This window comes from Lathyrus oleraceus, chromosome 1 (assembly GCF_024323335.1).
Source record: "Lathyrus oleraceus cultivar Zhongwan6 chromosome 1, CAAS_Psat_ZW6_1.0, whole genome shotgun sequence".
Lineage (NCBI taxonomy): Eukaryota > Viridiplantae > Streptophyta > Magnoliopsida > Fabales > Fabaceae > Lathyrus > Lathyrus oleraceus.
This window is the reverse complement of record NC_066579.1, coordinates 200,684,652-200,697,680: the sequence shown is the minus strand read 5'-3', so window position 1 is coordinate 200,697,680 and position 13,029 is coordinate 200,684,652. Positions and strand designations below refer to the sequence as shown.

General features: G+C 36.2%; 1 long non-coding RNA gene across 1 annotated transcript; it reads left to right on the top strand.

The window, feature by feature from the left end:
* The first annotated feature begins 7,871 nt into the window (after positions 1–7,871).
* LOC127127505 (uncharacterized) lies at positions 7,872–11,678 on the top strand. Its single transcript, XR_007805358.1, has 3 exons — positions 7,872–8,290; positions 9,126–11,452; positions 11,542–11,678. It is a non-coding gene; the product is annotated as an uncharacterized LOC127127505 (long non-coding RNA).
* The last annotated feature ends 1,351 nt before the right edge of the window (positions 11,679–13,029 follow it).

Genomic DNA, 13,029 nt, shown 5'->3' with positions numbered 1-13,029 from the left:
GTTGGTTGATTCTATCCGCTGCGAATTTTGCAAAAATGTTGTTTTGATTAAATAAAGAGCATGACAGTTATTATGGTGTGAAATGTTGTGTGACACCCTTGGTGCATGATTACTCTGATATAAATATTGTTATTTTAATTAAATAATTGGGGTATTTTAGAAGGGTGTTACATTAGTGGTATCAGAGCAGGTCGGTCTGTCCGGCCAGTTGTCGTGTCGTTACTGTCTAACAATTGTGTATTGTTACTAATCTAACTTTTAAGTTGTGTTGTATTGATAAGTTGAAATGGCTGGAAGGAATGACGCTGCAATGGCTGCCGCAATGCAAGCGATGGCACAAGCTGTGCAGAACTTGCCAAATGCTGGTGGTGATGCTGGATCACGTAGCTTAGCGACTTTTCAAAGAGAGAATCCGCCGGTGTTTAAAGGGAAGCATGATCCAGATGCAGCCTTGGGATGGTTGAAAGAGATTGAGAGAATCTTCCGTGTTATGGATTGCACTCCAGCTCAGAAGGTTCGGTATGGTACTCACATGCTAGCAGTCGAAGCTGATGACTGGTGGCTAGAGACTCACGAGAGGTTGACCGTGGCAGGTGAAGCCATTACTTGGGATGTATTCCGTAGGGAATTTCTGAGAAAGTACTATCCGGAAGATGTCCGTGGTAAGAAGGAAATTGAGTTCCTTGAACTGAAGCAAGGAAGCATGTCTGTAACTGATTATGCTGCGAAATTTGTGGAGCTGTCCAAATTTTATCCTCATTACACTGGTGCTGGTGCTGAATTTTCAAAGTGCATCAAGTTTGAAAACGGACTGCGCTCTGAAATTAAGAAGGCTGTTGGGTATCAAAAGATACGCATTTTTACTGAATTGGTTGATAGCTGCAGGATATTTGAAGAAGACAATAATGCTCATTACAAGATTGTCAGTGACCGCAGAGGCAAGCAACATCAAAATCGTGGCAAGCCGTATGATGCTCCAGCTGGAAAGGGAAAGCAAAGAGCTGCTCCGGCTCAGAGGGCTAGTGGGGGAGGTGCTCCTGCTGGTATAGTTTGCTTCAAATGTGGTCAGGCTGGTCATAAGAGTAATGTATGCACTGCTGAAGTAAAGAGGTGTTTTCGCTGTGGTAAGATTGGTCATGCAATAGCTGATTGCAAGCACAAGGAAGTGATTTGTTTTAATTGTGGCGAAGAAGGGCATATTGGAAGTCAGTGTCAGAAGCCAAAGAAATCTCAGACGGGGAGGGTGTTCGCATTGACCGGAACTCAAACCTCCAGTAAGGACAGACTTATCCGAGGTACGTGTTATATTAATGGCTTTCCTCTTGTAGCTATTATTGACACAGGTGCGACTCATTCCTTTATATCTTTGGATTGTGCTGTGAAACTTAAGTTAGAGATATCTGAGATGTTTGGTAGTATGGTGATTGATACTCCTGCGAAGGGTTCAGTGACTACTACTTCGGTTTGTTTAAATTGTCCTTTGAGTATTTTTGGTAGAGACTTTGGGATGGACCTAGTGTGTCTTCCACTAGTGCAGATTGATGTTATTCTGGGTATGAACTGGTTGGTGTTTAACCGAGTTTCTATCAACTGTTTTGATAAGACGGTGGTCTTTCCTGAGATTGAGGAGGGAAAGAGTTTGTTTCTATCAGCAAGGCAAGTGAATGAAGAAGTAGCTGATGGGGCAGAGTTGTTTATGCTGTTAGCAACTTTGGAGGCTAAAGATAAACTGGTGATTGGCGATCTAGCCGTGGTGTGTGATTTTCCTGATGTGTTTCCGGAAGAGGTGAATGAATTACCACCAGAACGCGAAGTGGAGTTCTCGATTGATTTGGTACCTGGTACTAGGCCGATATCGATGGCTCCGTACCGTATGTCTGCTGTTGAGTTAACTGAATTGAAGAGTCAGTTGGAAGATCTGTTGGATAAGAAATTTATTCGTCCGAGTGTGTCACCGTGGGGTGCACCAGTGCTATTGGTTAAGAAGAAAGAAGGTACTATGAGGTTGTGTGTGGACTACAGGCAACTGAATAAAGTGACGATCAAGAATCGGTATCCTTTGCCGAGGATTGATGATTTGATGGATCAGTTGGTTGGTGCAAGTGTGTTCAGCAAAATAGATTTGAGATCTGGGTATCATCAGATCCGTGTGAAAACCGAGGATATTCAGAAGACTGCTTTCAGAACAAGGTATGGACATTATGAGTATTCTGTAATGCCTTTTGGTGTGACTAATGCGCCTGGAGTATTTATGGAGTATATGAATAGGATTTTCCATCCGTACCTAGACAAGTTTGTGGTGGTGTTTATTGATGATATTTGGTGTATTCGAAGTCTGAAGAAGAGCATGTTGAGCATTTGAGAGTGGTTTTGGGAGTTCTACGAGAAAAGAAGTTATTTGCTAAACTATCCAAGTGTGAATTTTGGTTAGAAGAGGTTAGTTTTCTTGGTCATGTGATTTCAAGAGGTGGTGTTGCTGTTGATCCTTCTAAGATAGAAGCGGTATCTAAGTGGGAAGCTCCGAAGTCTGTTGCTGAGATTCGAAGTTTCCTTGGTTTGGCTGGTTATTATAGGAAGTTCATTGAGGGATTTTCTAAGTTGGCGTTACCATTGACGATGTTGACTAGGAAGGGGCAAGCGTTTGTTTGGGACTCAAAATGTGAAGGAGGTTTCCAAGAGTTAAAGAGAAGGTTAACTACTGCTCCTATCCTGATATTACCGAGTTCGTCGGAATCATTTGAAGTTTACTGTGATGCTTCATTGTTGGGTTTGGGTGGTGTGTTGATGCAGAATAAGCAGGTTATAGCTTATGCTTCAAGACAGCTGAGGGTTCATGAGAGGAACTATCCAACGCATGATTTAGAGTTGGCGGCTGTGGTATTTGTTCTGAAGTTATGGAGGCATTACTTGTATGGGTCAAGATTTGAGGTTTTCAGTGACCATAAAAGTTTAAAGTATTTGTTTGATCAGAAAGAGCTGAATATGAGACAGAGAAGATGGTTAGAGTTTCTGAAGGATTATGACTTTGGTTTGAATTACCATCCGGGTAAAGCAAACGTAGTGGCTGATGCATTGAGTCGGAAATCATTACATATGTCTATGCTAATGGTTAAGGAATTGGATTTAATTGAGCAGTTTAGAGACTTGAGTTTGGTGTGTGAGAGTACTCACAATAGTGTTAAATTGGGAATGTTGAAGTTAACAAGTGGTATTCTGGATGAGATCAGAGAGGGTCAGAAATCCGATGTGCTTTTGGTTGATAAGTTGACGCTAGTGAATCAAGGTCAAGGTGGCGAATTCAGAGTTGATGAGAATGGTGTTGTGAGATTTGGTAGTCGGGTGTGCGTTCCGAATGTTACCGAACTTAAGAAGAGTATTCTTGAAGAAGGACATCGTAGTGGGTTAAGTATTCATCCTGGAGCTACGAAGATGTATCATGATTTGAAAAAGTTATTTTGGTGGCCGGGAATGAAGAAAGAAATTGCGAGTTTTGTTTATTCCTGTTTGACTTGTCAGAAGTCAAAGATTGAGCATCAGAAGCCGTCTGGGCTAATGCAACCGTTGGCTATTCCAGAGTGGAAGTGGGATAGTATCAGTATGGATTTTGTTTCGGGTTTACCAAGGACAAGTAAGAATTTTGAAGCTATTTGGGTGATTGTTGACAGATTGACAAAGTCGGCTCATTTCATTCCGATCAGAATGGATTATCCGTTAGAGAGATTAGCCGAGTTGTATATTGAGAAGATTGTAAGTTTGCATGGTATTCCGTCTAGTATTGTTTCGGACAGAGATCCTAGATTTACATCGAAGTTCTGGGAAGGTTTGCAGAGAGCTTTGGGAACTAAGCTGAGATTGAGTTCTGCATATCATCCGCAGACTGATGGTCAGACTGAGAGGACAATTCAGTCACTAGAGGATCTTTTGAGAGCTTGTGTTTTGGAGAAGGGAGGTGCTTGGGATTGCTATTTACCTTTGATTGAGTTTACCTACAACAATAGTTTTCATTCGAGCATTGGTATGGCGCCGTTTGAAGCTTTGTATGGTAGGAGGTGTCGGACACCGTTATGTTGGTATGAGTCCGGTGAGGGTGCTGTGGTTGGACCGGAGATTGTTCAACAAACTACGGAAAAGATTAAGATGATTCAGGAGAAGATGAGAATTGCTCAGAGTCGTCAGAAGAGTTATCATGACAAGAGAAGGAAGTCACTTGAGTTTCAAGAGGGAGATCATGTGTTTCTTCGTGTTACTCCGATAACTGGTGTTGGTCGAGCTTTGAAGTCAAAGAAGTTGACACCTCGATTTATTGGTCCTTATCAGATTTTGGAGAGGATCGGAGAGGTAGCCTATCGTATCGCTTTACCGCCGTCACTTGCGAATTTGCATGAGGTTTTTCATGTGTCTCAGTTGAGGAGGTACATTCATGATCCGTCGCATGTGATCCAAGTAGATGATGTACAGGTGAGAGATAACCTGACTGTTGAAATATCGCCTATGAGGATTGAGGATCGAGAGTTGAAGCAGTTGCGGGGTAAAGAGATTGCTTTAGTGAAAGTAGCTTGGGGAGGACCAGCAGGTGGCAATGTGACTTGGGAACTGGAGAGTCAGATGAAGGAGTCTTATCCGGAGTTATTTGCTTGAGGTATGTTTTCGAGGACGAAAACTCTTTTAGTGGGGGAGAGTTGTAACACCCCGAATAAAATAAGAGAATTATTTAAATTAAGTTAATGATATATTTAATAATTTAATTAAATAAATTGAATTATTGGATTATTATTATTATTATTATTTGGAATAATAATTATTGGAAAATATATAAGTTGGAATAAGGAAAAAGAGTTTTCATTTTTTAAAAGGGTTTTACGTGAAAACGGAGAAGCTGCAGAGAAGAGGAGAAAAGGGCAAAGAGGAAGAGCTAGAGAACAAAGGTTGAAGAACGGAAAAGCTTGAAGCTTAGAGATTGCCGGATTATCTCAGGTAAGGGGGGGTTTATCGTCGTTTGATGGGTATTATAGATTAACATGTCATGGGTAGTGATAGCCGTTGAATTGACCCTAATTGGGATTATGAATGCTGGAAAATTACGTTGGATGAAACTGTGTTTAGGCTGTAATTGAATATGTGTTTGGGTTAGTTGTGAATTTCCGAACGTATAGCTTTTTACGGAATTGGAATCGGAGGTCCGGAAGTCCTCCAACGGCGGAAAATGCGGAGAACTCTGCATTCTGCCTTGTGTTAGCGCAGGGACTGCTGTTTTGCCTGCGTTAACCGGTTAACCCAGGGTGTTAACCGGTTAACACTGTTATAATTTGTGAAAATGTGCTGTTTTGCCTGCGTTAACCGGTTAACCCAGGGCGTTAACCGGTTAACACTGTTGCGTTTTGCCAGAAAATGTATTTTTGTCCTGCATTAACCGGTTAACCCAGGGCGTTAACCGGTTAACACTGTTGGAAATTGGAAAATTTGATATTTTAATGTTGTGAACATAATTGGTGATTGGCATATTCTCGTTGATTTCGATGAGTAATTTTGTTGAGTTTATGTTATGAAGTGTTGATATAAATATGTTGATAAGTTGTGTTAAGTTGTTGAAAATACTGAGTTGTAGGCTTGATGAGCCAACGTTGATTATAAGTTGATTATGTTGAAAACATTGTTGTGTTGCTGTTATTATTATGTTGTCGGAAATTAAAGTCGTGTATGCCATGTACATTCATATGCATTAAGTCGGAGCTTTGCTCACACCACGTTGGCCTGGATTGGCAAAAATCGGAGCTTTGCTCACACCACGTTGGCCTGGATTGGCAAATTTTAAGTTGAAAGTTGAAGGCTTATGCCTTGATGCCCACTAAAATGGCAATGATTTTAAGTTGGGAGTTTTACTCCGAATGGTACCACATGCATGACGAGTCGAGTCTCATTTGAGTTGCATTTTATGTTGTTATTGAGTTACATTTTACGTTGTTATTGAGTATGATGTTTGAGTTGATGTGCCGTTACTGAATGCAGGATATGATTAGGGTGATTAACGTGTAAATTTACTTAGCATTACATGATGATTTATAATGCTTATTATATCGATTGAGGAACTCACCCTTACAACTATTTTTCAGGTAACGAGCAGTGAGTGAGTAGAAGCTAGTGCCTGGAGTCTAGTGTAGTCTACGTAGTGGGTCGTGCTCTGATAGATGTAACATCGGGACGGGATGTTTTAATTGTTTATTGTTGATTGTTGAACCTTTTTACCTGTAAAACGTTATATGTTTTGAATGGTTGGTTGGTTCTATCCGCTGCGAATTTTGCAAAAATGTTGTTTTGATTAAATAAAGAGCATGACAGTTATTATGGTGTGAAATGTTGTGTGACACCCTTGGTGCATGATTACTCTGATATAAATATTGTTATTTTAATTAAATAATTGGGGTATTTTAGAAGGGTGTTACACTAAGCATGTCCTGAATTATTTGTCCACTCGGTTATATTTAGAAAGCGAGTGAATATGTGATATTTATTTTAGAAAATAAATAAAACATGGCGCGCCTTGGCATTATACCTCAGTTTTTTGTTGGATGAGGTGAAAACTTTGTCATGAAATATATATATATATATATATATATATATATATATATATATATATATATATATATATATATATATATATATATATATATATATATATATATATATATATATATATATATATATATATATATATATATATATATATATATATATATATATATATATATATATATATATATATATATATATATATCATGAAGTAACATTATTGCATGATCAATGTAGTACCACATTTTATTATTTTATTTAATGAATTTGAAAATAATAACATTTTAATTTTAATATATATAAAAATAACAGATAAATAAATAATTATACAACATTTATTTACTCTCTTTTAATAAAATCATTAAATAGTATTTAATTTTATTTTATTAAAATTTATTGTATTGACTTTAATGTGAAGTCTTGAATTTGTTCATGTCTTGATATCCAATGCATCCGGTACAAGGAAATGGTTCTATCCAGTGATCAAGAGACTTTTGATCACTTGAATAGACAATAAAAATGAACACAGTAAATGATTTAATTGATCAAAACGAACTTTGATCAATTGAATTAATCGGGATGAACGCAATTGAAAATCAATGCACAAAGAGATAATGATTGCAAATCCTATGGATTAATCATCTGAACTAAATTCTAAATCCCTAAATCTAAGGGAACATATCATTAGATGAAATGCAATTAATCAGAGAAACATATCCAAATTCTACAAGAATCAATGATTTAAAAGAGCAATTAAACCTAAAAAGATTAAACAAGATCCTAACTAATTTAAGTTGTAAACATGAATTAAAATCTAAAATCAAACCATGCAATTAAACAATTAATCAATGTGCAATTAATATCTAACCTAAATCAAGAAACTAGGTTAATATCACATATTTTTAATACATTTTCCAAACAATCAATTAAGAATTAATCAATTTCATCAATCATAATTAACAAACTAATCATGTTAATTTCCAAACAAAAGCTAATAAAAAATTAACATTTTAATTTCCATTATTTTTGCATTATCATGAATCAATTGTCACTACAAAATGTGTAACAAAATTAAAAAAAGAAATAGTAAAATAAATGCAAAAACAATGCAAACAGAAGGGGGGGATATCCATAAAAAAACAAGGTGCAATAAGCAGAAAACGTGCAGGCCCAGGCGAGGCCCATAATTGGCTTCATCAAGGGAAATATGGGGGTTTGGAGGTGAGAAGAGGTGTAGGAAGCAGGATTTGGGCCTAGGAGCCCAATGCTCAATGGCAATGTAAAGTGTGAGTGTGAATCAACAAAATAAAATCATGTTACAAAATTGAAAACATGTTTTCCATGTTTTATTACTCAGCTTAAAAATTTCAAGGTCAGTTCAAATCCCCCTCCATCTGGACTCTCTTCTCCACCACGCCAGAGGTCGCCTCCGGCGGTGGCAGATACCTAATCTCTGAAACAACCATATTATCTTCTTCATCTCTTTATCCCGGGTCCAAATCTCCTAATGCAATCTCCTAATTCTTCCTAAATCATTCAGATCGTGACTGAAATCACATGAACCCTAGGTCTTAGAAGTGAAATTAAATCCTTAGTCTCTGGAATCATATCCCTAGAGGTTAGGGATTTGATTCCCCTAACCAGCCTCTATATCACGGTAACTAACATGGATCAAATGATGAAGAAATGTAAGGCATTCACCGGAGAAGACGCCAGAACTCAAGTACGTTTCTCTGAAAAACTTCAAATCTTCTTCTTCGTCGTCTAAATCTTCATCTTCTTCTTTCTTTTTCCTTTGAATCTGAGAAAATGTATGAATGAAGTGTGCATTCGTGAGTTCTGAGTTCACGTGAGAGAATGGGAGATTATGAAGAGTGAGGGATTATGATGAATTGTTGGAACTCAGAATGAATGAATGGCGATGGAACTTATTTTATAGGAGAAGAATTAACTGGGGAAATTCAACTGTTGTTAACCGTTAGTTCATTGATTGCCAATGTTGGTTAGGAGTGAATCACGACATTAGTTTGTTACGAGTTTGTTAACTGATTTCTGAAGCTGAAATGTTAGTTTAATTTCGAATTCTATTAGTGAAAAAAGTCCAGAAATGTTTGTTACTCAATTTGTTGGTGAGGTATATGGTGTAAGTTAATTGTTGAAACTCGATTGTTGTTAGTTAATTTGTTGGGTGGGAATGTTAGTTGTTAGATAATGTGCTATTAAAAATTGATTAGTTGTGAAAAATGGAATGGTAACATGAATTGCTGTTAGTGAAAATGAAACTTGATTTATGGAATTTTCTGTTATTGAAAAATGTTCAGTTAAGTGAGTGAAATTCGATTGAGTTAGATGATGTTAGTTAGTGAAAGTTAATTCCTGTTAGGTTAATGAGAGTTCAGTCATGCCCTGTTGCTGTTAAAAAAATTGGTTAGTGTTGAAAATGAAATGGAAACTCAAATTTTGTTTGGATGTGCCCTACTGCTGATGTTAAGTGAAATGCTATGGCTTGGTGTTGGATTTATTCATGATGCATAATTGGGATGAATGCTCTGCTGCAGGACTTTGTTGGATGCAACGCAATGCCTTCAATGACTTGATGCTATTAGGGCTTTGGCTATGAATGTTTGATTACTTGCAAGATTGATGCATTGCTAATGGTTATGGACTGCTGCCGTTGTGTATGGTTAATGCTAGTTTGCTGACTGTTATGGTTATTGTATGAAGTGAATGTTTGGGTTAGTGTATGATTGCCATGATGAATGAATTGCTTGCCTTGCTATGTCATGAAGAATGTTGAGATATGGCATTGTGTTGTATGCTACTGACCTGCTGCATTATCATTGCTGAATGTTTGATGCAAGATTTTGTTTGGTTTGCTAATGGTTATATATGGTTTGATGTACATGATGCTTTTGCTTGAAATGATGAATGGCTATGTTAGGACATGCTTGGTCTTATTTTGTTTTGTTTGGATGTATGGTGCACATGCTTTGGTTATGAGTGGAAATGCTTGAAATATGGTGTGTATATGTGTGATTGTTGTAGTGGTCATGTCATGTTGCTAATGCATTATGCTAGACTTGAAATGCTAGAGCTGGTTTTGGCAATGGTGTGTTGAGACATGGCACATGAAATGCATATGCTATGGTTGAAATGTTTGAAAATGACATATTGGTTTCGGTATTTGTTTCGTAGGAAATGGATGAATGCAAGTATGATTGGTCTTGAAAAAATAAGAGAATTACGGTTTAAGGGTTGTAGAAATGGTGAGTTGATTTTGGTCAACTGTTTGACCAAAAAGTCAACAGTTGCCAAAATTCAACTTTATGCAAAAATGTATTTTTTGTAATTTTCTCATGAATATGTATGGACAATGTAAAAGTGATTCTTATGAATGAAATATATCTTCTTTGGTAAAAATGTTCTAATGAAACAATGCAAAAAATTTGAATTCAAATGGCCATTTTTCAAGTTCAATATGAAATCAATTGAAATAAGTAATTTGAATACACTCTAAAACATGTTAGAATGAATGAAATGGAAACCAATGGACCATGGAATGACTTGAACAAATGGACAATGAACTTGAATCAATGGGACTTTAAATCAAAGCATGAATGAATCTTGACACACCACAAAAACCATGAGTGAAATATGAATGCAATAAAACTTGGATAAAATGAGACCCTGAGACCATGAAGTCAATGAATGGAATGTGAATGAAATGCATACCTTGGATCAAACATATAACACCATGAACTAGGGTTTAGCTAGGTCAAAATCAAGAATTAGGGTTTGGTATAGATGAAACACCAAGATGCAATCTCCAAGGTATGAAACACCTAGCAACTAGGGTTCTGCACCTTGATCCCCATGATGGGCTCTCCATATTGACTGTAGCATTGCCATTCCTAGGGCTTGGTCCCCATGATGGGATCTCCACATTGACTGTAACATTTCCATTCCTAAGGCTTGATCCTCAAGCAAGCCCTAGCTCCTTGTTAGGTATAAACAGTCTCAAACCTTTCAATCTATGATGATGTTAGTGCACCAAATGTTATTAATGCACATGAATGCAAATGAATCTCAAACCAAAAGGTTAGATGAAAATGAAAAGGGGAGGAAAATTTGGGGGTATGACAACTTTAAATGTGTTTTAAATATGTATTATTTTATGTTTCGTTTTTATTTATTAAATATGCATTACTTGTCTTGATTATTGTTTTGTATTTATATTTCAGAAAGAATGTGAGGAAAGTTTTTGATCGAGAAATCATAAGAAAGTAGAGTCACACCTTTCTATATTACTTTATTTGGAAATGGACGGTTTCACAAAGGTAGCCACGGTTAAAAATATTATAGTTGACTCAAGTTTTATATTAGCAATGCTTGAGCGATGGATGCCTAAAAACCCATACATTTCATTTTCCAACAAGTGAATATATTATCATGTTGGAAGATGTTAGTATGCTTTTGGATCTACGCGTTAACAATTAAGCTATAAATGGATCTACTGAAATTAGTAAAGATGTTTGTACTAGTTTTTTGGATTGTGAACCACCACAAAATCAAATAAAAGGTAGAACGGTAAAGATCACATGGCTGAAAAAGTATTAAAATAGAATGAATTATCATTAATGATCGAAAAGTCCAGTAATAGTATACATAGTATGTGGATACCATTCGTCCAAGATTTTAGAAATATCGTCAATATAGTTGGAGGTCAACTGTTTTAGCATTCCTATTTTGGGAGATGTGTAATGTTTCGACGCTGATGTTGAAGGAATGGGAGGATGTGTTGTTTTACTCCAAGATTTAGGGTTACCCGAATGCCATTTATAACACCAACCAGTCCAATGATACTAATTCATCCTTATGCTTTAAGGTTAATTTTTATTTAATATTTTTCCTAAATTATATCAAATTTTGTTTCTTCAAAGTGCTTAATTTTTTTTTATTTCCATTTGTTTACAGATAGGGTGTCACCAAGAAGAAATACACTAATAATCCCCGTCATTAACTTGTTGATTACTAGTATATGATAAATCACATGTAGCCAGACAATATAATATATCTACCTTTGCTATTTCTCTGTAAATTATTCAATTTAATTTGGTCACACTAACATATTATATTTATACTGTAATAGTTTATATGGAGGTCATATCTTAACTTCCCACCACAAGACAATGGTGATAGTTTGATTTGCAATGCAACAACAAATATTCTATGTTTTCGGATCGTTGAGATGCACTACTCTCTGATAAAGTGAAATTGCAATTTGGGTACCAACAAGATATACGCAACCCCCTAAATGCCTATAATTGGGTTCCAACAAGATATATGCAAGAATCGTGAAATTATAGTTATACCACATTATACAAAGAAGAAGAACGCGGGTGGAAAAAATGACACTAATATTACTTGAGTGGTATGCATTTGAGGGAGAAATGAAGCCAAGTCAATAGTATATGTCTTAGTTTAAATCATTTCCATATACTTGAGTGGTCTGCATTGTTCTACATCATAGATGTCAGCTTCACTACAACCAACATTCTCTAACCTCCATACCCAAAGCATGTTCAACCAACCATATACATTTCCAACAATATCCAAATGTTACAAAAAATCTTACCAATATAACCAACCACACAACAACAATAAGAACAACCATCATACACCCATCAATTCTAACAACAAACACAATACACCTCATCCCAACAAACTAACTACACATTTGAAACAACAATACCAACCAACAAATTTCACATATCAAACACCCCAACAACCAACACATTACACATATCATACTCCACAATAACCATATCTTCATCCATCCATAAAATACACACCAATCCATCGTCCTAACTTTGATTATTCCAACATCATTCAACAACCGTCAACCTCCGAAGTACCAAAACTTTACGTCACATCAATAGAACATTCTGACCCGACCTTACTCACACAACTACCTAACGATTTTCCTACAAATATAGATTTTGAGAATTTTGATGCGTTCGAACTTATTCTTAACCAACTCCCTGCTTTTAATACATCCTCCTATACGTCTACAACTTCGGCCCCCTCCTCCACCTGCTTTAAAAGAACCATATGGTTGTGGTACGCCTGTCCTAATTCGTACACGACGTGGAACCGAGAGTCACTATTATAACGAAGATGTCGAACAACAACATCAAGAAGATAATTAATTAATTTATATATTTTTAATTATCGTAGTGTAATATTTAATATTATATTTTAATTTTAATTTATTTAAATGCCTACTTTAATTAAATCCCATTAATTTCATTTATTCTTTTCATTATTAATTTTTCTGAATTAACTTTTTAAAAAAAATAGATGAATGGTTGATTTATAAAGGCTTAATACATGTTTTAGTCCCTTAAATTAATTTAATATTCCACTTTGTCCCTTAACTAAAAAACATTATAAATTAGTCCT